We start from the raw sequence: 16255 nt of genomic DNA, 5'->3' as shown, positions 1-16255 counted from the left end.
TAAATTAGCAGGTCCATTGAGTGGGAAGGAAAAGGGTACTTCTATTTCAAGTATACAAATATTATTATCTGCTTCACAGTTTCTTCTCCCTCGAAGATTTCCCAGATCACCTGTTATTTATTGCCTATTTCCAGATCTGCAATCCACTACCAACCACCTTCTTTCCTGAATCTCAGTGAGACATTTTTTTTTTCTCACAGAATCTTCCTAGCAATTCAAGAAAGGTTGTTGGGGAAAAGGAAATTAACTACACATATAACCCTTGAGCCCTCATAATTTAAAGTGGGCTGATGACTTAAAAGTGTTGTTAAAACAACATATATATTGAATAGGAATTTGTGAGAGGTACAGGAGGGAAAGAAGTTAATATTCCATCTGGTCTTTGGTATTTCATGGATGTGGTCCATTTTTTTTCCTAAATGTCATGGCATTTTCTTAAGAAATATTCAAAAATAATACATTAAAGTAATAAGCACAAAATACCATATATCTTAGAAATCCAGACATATGCCTAATAGTCTTACCCTTATAATTCCTAACAACTGCCTCTTGAAATATTTTGAAGGCAGAATGCAAATTGCTTCTATGCTATTTTATGAAGATGAATTCCTCAGGACTATAAAGGGAAGAAAAGGGTGTGTATATAAATATCATATAGTCCTTGAAGTTTTATGGATACTCAAATTTTAAATATTATCCCAATTTTAAATTTTATTTATCTGAGAGGTAGAGAGACAGAGAAACACACACAGAGAGCTATGAATCTATCTATCTATCTATCTATCTATCTATCCAAAAACACTCCCATCTTCTGGTTCACTTTTCAAAGACCAGTAAGAGCCAGGAACAAAATCTAGGTCTCCCCTGAAGGTTAGCAGAAACTCAATTACTCAAGTCATCACTGCTGCATCCAGGGTCCACACTAGCCTGGAACTAAAGTCAGGAGCCAGAGGGGGGCATTGAACCTAGGCACTTTGATATAGGATGCAGGCTTCCTAACCAGCATCTTAACTGTATGGCCAAATATCTGGCCGAGACATTTTTGATTGGTTTTCTTTTTTTTTTTTTTTTTTTTTTTTTTTTTTTTTTTTGGACAGGCAGAGTGCACAGTGAGAGAGAGAGATACAGAGAGAAAGGTCTTCCTTTGCCGTTGGTTCACCCTCCAATGGCTGCCACGGCCGGCGTGCTGTGGCTGGCGCATCGCACTGATCCAAAGCTAGGAGCCAGGTGCTTCTCCTGGTCTCCCATGGGGCGCAGGGTCCAAGGACTTGGGCCATCCTACACTGCACTCCCGGGCCACAGCAGAGAGCTGGCCTGGAAGAGGGGCAACTGGGACAAAATCCGGCGCCCCAAGCGGCACTAGAAGCCGGTGTGCTGGCGCCGCAGGCGGAGGATTAGCCTATTGAGCTGTGGCACTGGCCTTGGTTTTTTTCTTCTAAACACTCAAATTCTCAAGTTTGAACTAATCATCAAGTAACAAAATTTTGATGAGTTTTTTCCTGAAATTTTTATGAAGCATTTTACTTAAATGTCCAAGAATTAGGATCCATCGAAAAGACTATAGGAAAATAATGAATCAATAGGTGGATTTTACACAGGGATTAAAATGTTTTGGCTGAAGCATAGCTATTAACAACCTTTAGAACTTGGGTTATCCCTAAACATGATAAATATATTGTTGATTTTATTATTTATCTTGGAGAGTAACACCATAAAATACAACTAGCTCTACTGGTTCACCATATGCAAGATCTCATTCCTTTTTATCAGTGAAAGCTACCAGTGGTGAGATCCGCATGACAGTAGGGACTATGAAGCAGTGAGTTGCTACAGAACATCATTGCTTTAAGATGCAAACCTACTTGGCTGCATTCCACAAGAAGAAAAGTGTGGTAAGGACACCGTATTTGATTCTCTTATTTATCAATTACTGACAAATATTTTTGGAGTGCCTGGCATTCGAGGTTTGGGTATTTGATAACTATTTGTTGGGGTTGGTGTTATGGTATAGCACAACCTATATATGAATTACAATGCCATTTGTAACCCTGACATTCCTAGAGGAGTGCTGATTCGAGTCTTGTCTACTCTGTTTCCAATTCAGCTTTCTGCTGATGTGCCATAGAAGAAAGACATAGATGGCCCAAATGCTTGGGCCCCTGCCACCTACATGGCAGATCAGGATGGAGTTCCTGGGTCTGGCTTCAGCCTGGCCCAGATCTGGCTGTTGTGACCATTTGGGGAGTGAACCATTTTAGGGGGTAAGCCAGTGGACTGAAGATCTCTCTCTCTCTCTCTCTCTCTCTCTATTTCTTTCCCTCCCTCCCTCCCTCCCTTCCTTCCTTCCTTCCTTCCTTCCTTCCTTCCTTCCTTCCTTCCTTCCCTCCCTCCCTCCCTCCCTCCCTCCCTCCCTCCCTCCCTTCCTTCCTTCCTTCCTTCCTTCCTTCCTAACAAATGAATCTTTAAAGAGCAGTTGAATGAATGAAAGAATGAAACAATGAATGAGTCCGTCTTTTCTCTTCTGATCATTTTATGATTTAACATCAGTACAGATACTTCATCTATTATGTCACTGATATATTTATTCAAGCAAGGAATATATCATTTCATTGTCCCCTCCCCTACGTGACCTAGGTTAGGTCCTGCTAAGAACAGGTATTTAACAGATGTAAATGCTAACTAACATGATTTGATCATCACCCATTGAATACCTGTATGGAATTACCACACTGTTTCTTGTAAATATGTACAACTAAAAATTTTAAAGAAGAATGGGTTATCAATATATCTCTTAATTGAAAGTGTGGATAAAGTTACCTTCTAAGTTTTTAGAGTGCTTAGATATTTAATTGCCTTTCCCATGGTATGTCAAAGAACTAAGTAACTGCTCTAGTCTAAACTGCCCAGTAGGAAGGTATTCCCTTTGTTATAGGCTGCCTGGTCGCAAGTCCTTATTCTTATATGGACACTGCACTCCATGATCATCTGGTAAGTGTCCAGGTGCTATCCTTAAGCAGGCATGCTAGGGTAGTATGCACCTTCATCAACAATACTGCAATTCTCAATCACCTACAAAATACAGAGAATTTCTACATGGTTATTCCTCTGTAGATACTTCACGTATCACTGCACCCCCATTTGATACTACAATTTGCATCAGCTGTGTTTACTATGTGGGTTAGAATTGCAGCCACACACTGGGGAGGAAATACAAGTGCAGACAATCACATTCAAGCCTAGAAATTGCAGGCAACTGAAAAACAGGGTCCAGTTTTTGAGCCTCTCAGATGCCGACTTGAGAGCCTTGTCAGGATGGATTTCTATGGAGTCTAAAATACTAAATGTACTGGAAATCACTCATTCCTAATGTAAGAGGAGACATAACAATTTTTCATCAGGAGTTTGAGCTATGGGTCCATTCTAGCCCTTCTTGGCCATTCTAAGGTGCAAGCAGACGGAAATTCTTCATTCCCTTCTAACTATACTCTTAAACACCACTTTACGACACAGCTTCCCTGTGATTTTTTGCTTCCAGGGAATTATGACAGACGAGTCCTCCCACAGAGTGGGCCGAAGACCCTCACCCTGTGCATCATAGCTTTACCACACTATTATTTTCAGTACCACTTCGCAGAAGAGGTGGCAAAGATTCTCAGTGACCCCACACTCTGGTTTATATTATCATGAAGCACACCTGGATCTGTCTCCCCAAAGTTGTTCTGACATCCTCTGGTGACATGATCCCTTCTCTACAGACCTCCTGTCCTGCACCCAGGCATGGCTAAGTTAGACAAAATTCCCAGAGTGCTAGTCATAGAAACAAGTACTCGGATTTCAGGATAGGGAGAGAATTCTCTAAAGTATGTGGTATGGATGCATACCCCAAGATAGATCACATGCAGTTCTCCCTTGGCATCTGTGGGGGATTGGTTCCAAGATCCCCTACAGATACCAAAATCTGTGAATGATCAAGTCCTTTATACGAAATGGCATAGTATTCACATATACCCTATATATATCCTCTTATAACCTTTAAATCATCTCTAGCTTACTTACATAACACATGTAAAGGGGAAATAAATAGTTCTTATGCTGTTAATGATTAGGAAATAATCACACAAGTACGTGTTCAGAAGAGGTGCAAATTTTTTGAATACTTATAATCTGCAGTTGGTTGAATCCACAGGATACAGAACCCATAGATGCCAACATAGTAGATAATATGTATACCCTCCAATATATATTATACAGCGCTGCTTGGATATTATCCTATCTAAAAGGTGAATTCTAGGTCTTGAAATGTCATTTTGTAATTGTGCATAAAGCAAATAAACCAGGTCCATGAGAGGAAGAAGAAAGGGTGACCCCAAGGAGGCCGGGTCAGTAAGCAGGATGTGTCGGAATCCTCGGACGCAATTAACACTCTATTCCACTTTGTCTGCTCATCATCGTGGGTAAGTTGTATTGACCCTGTGGGATTGCAACCCCTGGAGAACTGAGAAGGTGCTATGGAGTCACAGAAAAGAGGCTCTGAAATCTCAGGGGACCTAGATCAAAGTGCTGTTTCTTCCACTTCTGAGCTGAGTCTGGAAAAATTTGTCATACCCTCTGAGGCTCAGGTACTTCACCTGTGAGTCAGGGCTTCATAATAACACCACTCCAAGTCTGTAATACAGCATTGTGCTTACAGTCAACAATAAATTGACATACACTTAAAACTGTGTTAAGGAGGTCAAGCTCACAGTAAGTGTTCATACCACATACACACACACACACCTAACTCCTAGGTTATTGTGGAATAATTAAATGACAACTAGACTTGGAACACAGAATGTGCTCAAAGCCTTCTGAATTGCATAGTATGTATACCTGGTCCTCCCACTCCCATGCAGTGCCATGCACATAATGGGAACAATATTTTGTTGATCATGAAGTGGGATAATACTTTAACTATTGCTTCATTTGTGGTGCTTGGAACACAGGAAGCTCTCAACCAACATGTATCCGTATGAGTGAAATTTAATAATTATATTCTGTGGGCTCATGCAGGTCTCAGAGTTTTTGTGTCCAAGAACTGCTTCCAGCTCCTGACCCCAGCTTCTTTCTATTGCAAAAGTGATGGGAGGCAGCAGGTGATGACTCAAGCACTTGAGTTCCTGTCACCTACAAGGGAGACCTGGATTGAGTTTCTGGCTCCCAGCTTTGGTCCCAATCCACTCTCAGCTTTCACAGGCATTTGGGGAGTGAACCATAGGAGCTGTCTCTGCCAAATAAATTTTTAAAAATTAAGTTTAAAAAGTTTACAGGGTAATTTGTACTTTGTAGGGGAGGAATGAGGTACAGTGTTGTTTATAAGAGTCAAAGTGTTTCTTAAAATAGTCTTGAAACCCCTGCTGTGTAAGACAGGAAAGACAACAAAACCATAGTAACTGAGAGTCGGATGAGGGAGGTCAGAAACACTGAAGAAGGGCACTGGGTGGGTTATAGAAATAAAATGACTACTTCAGAGTTCCTTATGAGTATAAAGTAAATTGAAAGTAGATCATTATAACAACTAAGAGAGGGAATAAGAGAGGAAGAAGGAGGAAGGGGTGGGAGCACAGGTGGGAGGAAGGGTAGGGTAGGAAGTATCACTAGGTTCCTAAACTTGAATATCTGAAATACATGAAATCTGTTTACTTAAATTTAAAAAAAAAATTAAAAATGCAAAGCACATATAATAATACTTACGTTTACAGGATTATATTGCACAAAATAGAAACAATAAAATACTGGGCATTTCACAGACTGCAGAGTACAATGTTGTGAAGGTTAGAAGGGAGTGCTGGATACTGGATGCCTGAGACAGACTCAGCAAAATGGGTGCAAGTTCCACAACTGCCGCTCATCATCTGAGTTCTCACAAAATCACGTAATAAATTACCAATACGATGGGGAAAAGGTATAGCTTACAAAACGTTGATTTTAAAAGCAGAGTGACTTAGAGAGGTGAGAGACTGAAACTGAGAGAGAGAGAGAGAGAGAGAGAGAGAGAGAGAGATCCTGCATGCAATGATTCCCTCCACAAATGGCTGCAACAGCCAGGTTTGGGCCAGGTCGAAGCCTGAATCCAAGAACTCCATTCTGATCTCCCACATGGGTGACAGAGGCCAAAGCAGTTTGCCCATCTTTCAGTGCCTTCCCAGCACATTAGAAGGAAGCTAGGTTGGAAGCAGAGCAGCCAGGACTCGAATTGGCACTCTGAGATGCTGATGTTGCAAGTGGCAGCTTAACCTACCATGCTACAATGCCAGTCCTGAAAAATTATATCTTGTTTGATGTTCCATATTATCTACTATAGAATAAAAATTGCATCTTAATTTACTATTTGTTTGTCTAAAAGTGTCATTTTGGCAAAACAAAGTTCTGTTTATGTAACATACCTAAGGATAAGCATACTCATTTTTTCAAAGAATTTTTGTCATCTGCACATGGGCCCAAGAAAAGAGAATGAAGGTTGTCTTCCACAGTGGATTTAGCCCACAACCCACGCCTCAGTTGACCTCCTTTGTAATGTCTTTTTTAAAAAATTTTTTGACAGGCAGAGTGGACAGTGAGAGAGAGAGACAGAGAGAAAGGTCTTCCTTTGCTGTTGGTTCACCCTGCAATGGCCGCTGCCGGCGCACTGCGGCTGGCGCACCATGGTGCACCGTGCTGATCCGATTGCAGGAGCCAGGTGCTTATCCTGGTCTCCCATGGGGTGCAGGGCCCAAGTGCTTGGGCCATCCTCCACTGCACTCCCTGGCCACAGCAGAGAGCTGGCCTGGAAGAGGGGCAACCGGGACAGAATCCGGTGCCCCAACTTGGACTAGAACCCGGTGTGCTGGTGCCGCAAGGTGGAGGATTAGCCTAGTGAGCCACGGCGCCAGCCTGTAATGTCTTGAAATATTGTCTCCTCGCCTTTACAATACAGCGAGGGCTCCTGAGAAGATGGCATGGGAGCAGGCCTGCAGAGCATTAGTGATAGCCACACAAGACATCAGGACTTCAGCTCACAAAAAGTACTCCTGACCCCTAGATTTTTTTTCTTCTCTGTGAAATCAGAGATTTAGAACTTTGTCAGTAATTTGAAAACCATGTCTAATGGTCCCAGAGGAGTTCCAGGGATGGGGAGTGGGGGGAGATAGCGGGGCTGGGTATTGGGTCTCCTCTTCATTCTTGGCATTCTCTTTTTAAAGGTGGTTTCAGTTATTGGATTTGCAAAGCAAGGCTTTCTTTGAACCAAATATTATGTTAGAAAGAGTTTGTCAGTTTGTGGCCTCAGCCTTTATCTCTTATCAGATTTACATTCAGCCACCATGTTTTTGTGCATCCCTTTTAGAGATTCCATGCTTTACAGTTTACTAAATCTACTACTAAATTAACTAAATCTGATTTACCTCATTTCAACATGGTTATACAGTCAACAGTATCATTCTCCTCCAGGTTAAAGATGAGATGAATTTCAGGCATGTAACACCAAGACGCTGTGGCAAAAAAAAATGTGACCTACATGAAGGACCTCTGTGAGTGAGACCCTAAAGGAAAGAAGTGGTCATCAAAGAAGGATGTACTTTTCTCTGAAGGGAGGAGAGAACTTTCACTTTGCTTATGGCCTTCTCTAAATACTGACAGAATTTGTGGACTCAAAAGGCGTCCTAGGGAGCTCATGTCAAGAGCCTTGGGTGATCACTGATGTCATACATAAGTATGTTAATTGTTAAATCAACAATAGGAGTCACTGTGCACTTACTTCCCATGCAGGACTTCTATCCTCAAAGAATTAACATTAAAACTTGTTCTCAAAGATGTATTTCATTATAGTGTATTAAGTGGAGGATATTCTTATGCTTCATAAATTTTAGTTATGCCTAAGTGTCCAACTCCATTGCTTGTTTTCTTTGGTGCTTCCTTAATTAATGATAAAACTCGTTCTCAAGGACTTTTTTTTTTAAGATTTATTTATTTATCTGAAAGGAAGAGTTATAGAGAGGCTGAGGCAGAGCAGAGAGAGAGCTTCCTTCCACTGGTTCACTCCCCAAATGGCCTCAATGGCTGGAGCTGAGCCAATCTGAAGCTAGGAGCCAGAAGACTCCTCCAGGTCATCCATGCAAGAGCAATGGCTCAAAAACCTGAGTCTTCCTCCAGTGCTGTCTCAGGCCACAGCAGAGAGCCGGATCAGAAGTGGAGCAGCCGGGACTCGAACCCGCACCCATATGGGATGCTGGCACTGCAGGTGGCAGCTTTACCTGCTATGGCACAGCACGGGCCCCCTTGCTTTCTATTAGTGTATTAAGTGGAGGATATTCTTATGTCTCAAAAGTTATAGTTATGCCTAAGTGCTCACAAAAGATCTATCACTCTTGGGGATGTCTTTAAAGTTAATTAAGTTTCTAAAAAAAAGAGGAGAAATTAACTTCAAGATGCAATGACTTTGAACAGCCCTTGTTTCAACTGTTGAGGAACAGTATTTTTTTTTTCATGCAAATTGTTGAACTCAGTATAGAGGTCTTCTGTGTATAAAGTTAATTGAAAATGAATCTTAGTGGAGAATGGGACTGGGAAGAGGGAGAAGGAGGAGGGGTAGGAGTGTGGGTGGGAGGGTGGGCATGGCAGAAAGAATCATTATATTCCTAAAGTTGTACTTATAAAATGCATGAAGTTTGTATTGCTTAAATAAAAGGTTTCTTTTGGACAAAAAAAAAAAAAAAAGATAAGCAGGGAAGAGGCTGGTGCTTATGGCACAGAGGATTAAAACCCCGCCATGCAGTTCCAGCATCCTATATGGGTACTGGTTCGAGTCCTGGCTGCTTCACTTCCAATCCTGTGCCCAGGGAAAGCAGTGGAGGATGGCCTAGGTCCTTGGGCCCCTGCACCCATGTGGGAGACCTGGAAGAAGCTCCTGGCTCCTGGCTTTGGATAGGCTCAGCTCTGGCCATTGTGGCCATTTGCTGAGTAAACCAGTGGATGAAACACCTCTATCTCTCTGACTTTACCTCTCTCTGTCACTCTTTCAAATAAATAAAAAGAAAAATCTTTAAAGAAAAAAATAGATATGCTGAGGCACATTGCGGTGGCCATGAACCCAAAAGTACACAGGCAGACAGTTACAGAGCTGACACATGAGCACATGGTTCTGACCTCAAGACCAGTGGCCAGTCCCATACCACGCTGCCTCATCCATGGGCGGCACCTCCACACTCTAGGCTATGTTGTGCAAGAGATGGAGAGAAAGAGAAATTGGGAGGTTGTATAGTGTCTGCATTCCAATGTATTCTGAATATCCAGGCCCATGTACTATTTGGCTCATTCTTTTTTCTTTAACCATGGATCAAAGTATAACACAGTTTTTGTGTTCATAGCAATCTCACCATCTAGGTCTTTTGAGAGATAAACTAATTATGTAATTTCATCCCAATTAGTGTCCAAGTTAGGCATGGTCTTCAGCCTACACCAGTACTACATCTATAAATTTCAATCAACTATATTTCTAGTCTTAGAATAACCAAATCAGAAGGGGAAAGTTGGAGTAGAGAACAAAGTGTAAAAACAGCATCATGGTATCACTGAGGGTTGGTTCTGTATTACTGGGGAGAAAGAAAATTTGGAGAGCAATTGGCTTCATGTTAAGAAGGAAATTATATATATTACTACTCCTAATTAATACTGTATAAATCTGAAGTTCAGGTAAATTAAGGAACTTGGTGAAGCTCGGTCAGACAGTAAAATGCTAAATCAAAATTTCCTATCCTGGTGTCTCCAATGCAGTTCTTGAGGATGACATTAAAAATCAAGCTACAGCAAAGATATACAAGCTCCTTAAGCCAGATAAAGCAAAATAAATGTGTTATACCTGAAACTCATGCCATATCTGTAGCAGAATAAATATGATTCAAAGCCTACTATGAACATCTTGGGCCCTCACTGAATTTTAGAGTTTGGTGAGTAGTCTTGGAAGCAGCCACATCTTGAATGCCCACAAAGGATGAATCATGAGATAACAGTTGGGTTTGGAGTATGAATTCTAAGTAGCTAGTAGTAACTTCCTGATTACCATGCTGAGAAAGTATTCTTGGGGAGGGGCTTGACTTACAGGTGTACTGGTAAGAAGAGTGTCATGCTTAAGTAGTTATTTCTTTAGTGCTGTGGGACCAGAATTATTGGCATAAGTGCTATAACCTTTACTCGAGCTACCAAAACCAGAAAAGAATTAAACTCATCTTAAATACTGAGCTTAAATAATTTTTGAAAATAAAAATGAACCCAAGGACTTGCTTCTTGCTCCATTCCTAAGCTGACAAAAACCATATAATCATTCAAAATATTCCACAATTCTAGTTATCTAGGAGTTGGAAACAAACACCAAAGTACCATCATTGACTATCTTCAACACACAAGTAAATATAACTCACTTTCACTAGATGGGAGTATTCTGTCCTTTGTCTCTCTCTGACTTTCAAATAGATAATACAATTGATTAATTGTTTAAAAATACATTTAATATATCTAACTTAGTAAGCATCATAGGTTGGCCTACTCTATCTTAAACATGCTCAGAACACTTACATGATCCTATAGTTCGGGAAAATTCTCTAAGACAAAGCCTATTTTAGTATAAAGTGTTAAACATTTCATATAATTTATTAAACACTGGACTAAAAGTGAAAAACATATGGTTGTATGTGTTTGCTTTTGCATCATTGTAAAGCTGAAAAATCCCAAATCAAACCATTGTAAGTAGGGGGATATCTGTATAGTAAAATATCCACTTAGGGATCTAATTGCCTTTCTGGGACACAGACTTGGCCATGGAAGCTTCCTGCTGGCCTCTGGTCTGCCTTTCACATGCCTTGGCCAGTATATTCTTAGCAAGAGTGAGCCAGACCTGCTTACTTGATAGTTCAGATGTCTCCATCAGGTACTTCAAGGGTTAGAATGCAAAAATCATTAAAAATAATATTATTGGCCAACTACCACAAACCAGGTGGGAAATCATCAAACTGGAGTACCAGAGCCTCTGGTCAACTCTAGATCTTCAGAATAAAAGAGAATCTGTGGGAGGATCATTGCAGCTTAGAGCTGGAAGAGGTCTTACAATGGTAGAGCTAAGTCTTTAAATTCAGCTGAACTTCACAGATTTAAATCCTAGCTTTATCACACATCAGCTGTGCTAGCCACCACTGACACATGTATGCCTTTAGCATGCTGTATGGTTCATGTAAAATGGTAGCTGAGATTGGAGCATCACATTCATGATGAGGAATTTGGTACAGAGAGGTAAAGCGGGTTACCAAAGATGACCTGGTAAGGTATCAGTGCTAAGCAAATATAATGGTCCTCAGGAGCCTGATTTTGTTGACTGGCTTGAGATGTTTCCCATGTGCAGGATTCCACATTATTGGGCATCATTCAAGATGCCTGCTATAAGACTCCTTTCCCCTTTGTAGGTGGCCACACATCCCCAATGCTCTTTCATAGGCATGAATGGATCGAGTACATGCATTCTGTTTATTCTGCCCTTGAGGAAAGAGCTGAGGTGGTTGTGAAGGGAAATGAAATTTAATTCAGCCTAGCTTTTGTTTGGGTAAGTCATAAGGTAGCAATAGCTGCCATATTCCTTTCTCCTTTCATTTTCTGGTTTTCTGAAAACATCTGTTCTATCTATTCACTCATCAAATCTTTACTGAGCACCTGCTGTGGGGTTAACATCATGCAAGGTGATATGAGTAACAGAAGATATATATATATATATATATATGGCATCTCCATGGTCTCAATAACAAAGGAGCTTGCAATTTTATAGAGGAGATATTTCAGATGTCCCTTGAAGGACTGACTGTATATGTTGATGTGAAGAAGCAGGGATTGGTGGAAAAGGATGACTTTGAAGTCAAGTAAACCTAGCTTGACCACTGCTAGTAGTGACCTTAGGGAAGTCTCTTAACTTCTTCAGTCTCCAATTCTATTCTAAAAAATGACGATAATAAGAGTGTTTTTTTTTTCCTAATTTTTTTTGACAGGCAGAGTGAGAGTGAGAGAGAGAGAGAGAGAGGTCTTCCTTTTCCATTGATTTACCTCCCAAATGGCCACTACGGCCGGTGCGCAGCACTGATTCAAAGCCAGGAGCCAGATGCTTCCTCCTGGTCTCCCATTCGGCTGCAAGGCCCAAGCACTTGGGCCATCCTCCACTGCCTTCCTGGGCCGCAGCAGAGAGCTGGACTGGAAGAGGAGCAACCGGGACAGAATCCAGTGCCCCAACGGGGACTAGAACTTGAGGTGCCGGTGCCGCAGGCAGAGGATTAGCCTAGTGAACCGTGGCGCTGGCCAGTAAGAGCGTTTTATAATAACCTAAGGAGCTATTATGATGATTTAAAAGTAGAATGGTATTTAGCCTAGTGATTAAGATGTCTGTATGCCCTACTGGAGTACCTGGATTACATTCCTAGCCCTCAACTTTAATCCTGGCCCCAGTCCACCCCCAGATATTATAGGCATTTGGGGAATGAACCATGAACTAGCAAGTGGGCTCTCGCTCTCTCTCGCTCTATCTCTCTCTCTCTCTCTCTCCGATACCCCTCTCTGCCTTCTTTAAAGTTATTTAATTTCTTTAATTTGTAAAAGCATAATACATATAAAGTACTCTACACAGTACCTGGCAGCTAATTAGCACTTCATAAACGTTACTTATGTTTGTAGTTTAAGTAATGAGTGCAGAGTAGATTTAGAGATTCTGGTTCATTTGAAGTAAGTGAGGTGTTAAGGCCAGAGCTTAGGCTGCTGCATTTAAATCTTTTGAGAAGCTTCCTGCTGACTGAATGTTTCTGATTTCAAATGGAAGTATGAACATTTAAGGAAACTTAATCAGGCAAGTGGGATGGGTGGGAGAAGAGAGAATAAAGTCAGGAAGATTGATTACAAAAATGATAATCTGGACAAAAATTAGTGCAGACTTAAGGATAGTCCGTGTAATTGACTATGGAAATAACAAAGAATGGTCCATAGATAAATAGATGTCACTGGACTTAAAGAATGAATTGGAGGGAATTACAGGTGTCTTCAAGGTTTCACACTGACTGCCTAAAAAAGTAGAAAATTCAGGATGAGTAACAGAATCAAGAGGGGAGAGAACAGTTGTTTGGTTTCCTAGTCTTCAGCATATTTTTTATAGAAGCAGGGCTTGTGAGTGGCCAGAAAACAGTACACATCCTTTTTCTATTCAGTTGGAACACTTTTCTAAGAAGGGCAGCTTCAGCTCAGAATTGAAATACGTGTGCACCTGGGCAGTATCACTTACTGCCGCAAGCTTCTTGCTGTGATGTGTAGCATAGAGTGTCTAGCCTTGCTACTTTCTCCCTTGAAGAAAGTGATGATGCAGGTAGACGTTATAAGAGTTTTATACTAATTCCTTAAAAACAATATTACATGTGTTGGGATTGCTGCAGCTCAGAGTATTTTTTCTGAGTTCATGAACCAATGGTGATTGGAATGCATGATTTGAGAGTTACTAAGATTAGTTTCTGCTTTCCGGAGGAGAGGCCATGTGTTGAAGGGGAACATTCCTCTCTCTTTACTGATTCCCCATCCCAGGACTTCAGAATCCACCTTCTTTTCCATATACTCAGTATACAAATTACCCTTATAGTTTTACCTACCAGGGATTGAGCACCTGTTGTATGCCAGTCATTACACAAAGCACTTTATAACCATTATCTCCTCCTATTCCCTAAGGTTCCCTCTCACATAATTTTCATAATCCTAATTTTAAACAGGAATGGACTGAGACTTCAGACGTACAATCTTGTCCAAGGTCATTCAAGTATCTGCTGACAGAGCATGATCAAAAACAAGCTTAAAGGAGTATTAAATAACATAGTTGAAGATAGAAATGGGACTAGAAAAACTGAGGAAGATTATATTCTAGTGTTTACAAAGCCGTCATTACTGTGAGTAGAAATTCACAAACCAATCAGCGTGTGTATGGCTCATTCTAATCTTGTCATAATATGTTCAAAGGAAATCTAATTCCATTAATTTTAAAGCTTCAAAGCAAGATGATAAGTTGACTTTGATCATTAGGATACAGTACAAAGATTTGAATAAGACACTCTGTGGAGATAAAGATGAGGCTTCTGATCCTGTCAGGAGGTCGCACTATGAATCCTTCCTTTCCAGGAGTAGCTAACATGCATGTTTTTATGGACTGGGCTGTGTCTGCCAAAGTTTGTATTTGGAAGCCTAACTTCAGTCCCACAGAATGAAGACAGGGCCTTCTAAAGATACTGAAGCTAAAGTTAGGTAATTAGGTTTGGCCCTAATCCAATATAAAAGGTGTCCTTATAAGAAGAGGAAATTTAGATTAAGACAGGCATGGAGGAAAGACACCGTGAAGACACAAGCAGAAGACAAGCTGAGGAAATAGGTCTTAAAGAAACCAAGCCAACTGACAACTTAATCTAGAAATTCTCAACTCCAGAACCACAAGAAAATACATTTATGTTGTTTAGGATACTCTGCCCATGATATTCCATTATGGCAGCCCTCACAACTGCTCTATCATGCTTGGGTTCCTTGTTCTAGAATCTGGTTTGCACTGTGAGGAAAAGTAGATCAGTGCATTGACTAACATTGATGAAACGATGAAAAAAGTGCTTTGAAAGCTCAAAGACTTCGTGATGAGGTATGGTTGTTCTCTTAGATTTTAACAGAACAGAGGAAAGGATAAAGGATCAGTCTGTGGTTTTGTTTTCATTTGAAGCTACCAGACATCCATGCAACCTGCTTGCAATCTCCTTGACACAGGAATGAATTTCCATGCTGCTATGGTATGAACACAATGTGACTCCTGAACTCATGAAAACCCTAAAGTACCAAAGTCTACTGACACTTTCTGCTCCACTGAATCTACGTTTGTGTAGGGTTTAGCCAGTGCTTGCCTTGCCCTGTATACTCAGTCTGCTTTTGTTTTTGCAGCTCTGTCAGATAATGAAGTGTTCTAAACAGACTTATTGAGACTACCACTTAGTTACACTGATGCAGCCTGGTGGATTTAAACAGAGGATTCTGTCTTCATATCTTGTTGTTATAATTCTACCTTTGTTTTCATCTTTTTTTTTAACAGAGATGGTATTTTCTTCTTACAAGTCTAGAATACTAAAAGCAATACTTTCTATTTAGGGAATGCCATAATGTGCCTGTCACTTTATATTATTGGTTTTAATTCTTAAACTTATCCTAAGTGTTAACTATCATCATCTCAGTGTTAACATTTCTGTCTTATAGATAGGAAATGACAGACCTTACAGAGGTCACAATGGGGCTGGGATGTGAGCAGAGGCTATATGATCCAGCCTGGGATTTCCCCACACATTTCCTAGTTTCAGTCCTTCTCATGCCTATCTCAACTTGTATCATGTCTGTCTGCGTTCTTTTTGCACTATTATTTACTTATCATTTCCTTTTAAATAGACCCAAAGTGTTACCTTTGCATTGTCTTAAGCAATTATATTTTTGATGCAATAGTTATACATCTTAAATACACCTTAAAATTTATATGCCCTTACACCACATTTTAAAAGACTATTCATGGCCAGCACCACGGCTCATAGGCTAATCCTCCGCCTGCGGCGCTGGCACACCGGGTTCTAGTCCCGGTCGGGGCGCTGGATTCTGTCCTGGTTGCCCCTCTTCCAGGCCAGCTCTCTGCTGTAGCCCAGGAGTGTAGTGGAGGATGGCCCGAGTGCTTGGGCCCTGCACCCGCATGGGAGACCAGGAGAAGCACCTGGCTCCTGGCTTCAGATCAACACGGTGTGCCGGCCGCGGCGGCCACTGGAGGGTGAACCAACGGCAAAGGAAGACCTTTCTCTCTGTCTCTCTGTCTACTCTGCCTGTCAAAAAAAAAAAGACTATTCATTAAAATCAGTAAACATGTAAGTCTACACTAAAATCATCACCCACAGAGCACCTAACAGCATCTTGTGAGTCACCAGTGGTGTAGATATCATACTCTGAGAAGCACTCTACCAGGAATTGCTTCCAGTTCAGCCTTGATGCTTTCCCAGATAATACTAAATACATATTTTACACAAGTTGGGCAGCCACCTGGCAGTAACCTAAAACCTATAGCTTTGATTGATGGTATTACAGGCTTACACTATTTTTGAAGCAGCACACTCCCTATTGTTTCCTCCTGGTGACTCTTCGGATGCTCACGGCATCTTGACGTTAAAATGGGAATAAT

The 16255-nt window shown here is 41.0% G+C and overlaps 1 protein-coding gene across 19 annotated transcripts in view; it reads right to left on the bottom strand.

Moving 5' to 3' along the window:
• Positions 1–16255, bottom strand: part of TRPM3 (transient receptor potential cation channel subfamily M member 3) — a 1025749-nt gene that overhangs the window by 533090 nt on the left and 476404 nt on the right. The window lies entirely within an intron of this gene.

This window comes from Oryctolagus cuniculus, chromosome 1 (genome assembly GCF_964237555.1).
Source record: "Oryctolagus cuniculus chromosome 1, mOryCun1.1, whole genome shotgun sequence".
Classification (NCBI taxonomy): Eukaryota; Metazoa; Chordata; class Mammalia; order Lagomorpha; family Leporidae; genus Oryctolagus; species Oryctolagus cuniculus.
This window is presented reverse-complemented; position numbering and strand designations above follow the sequence as displayed.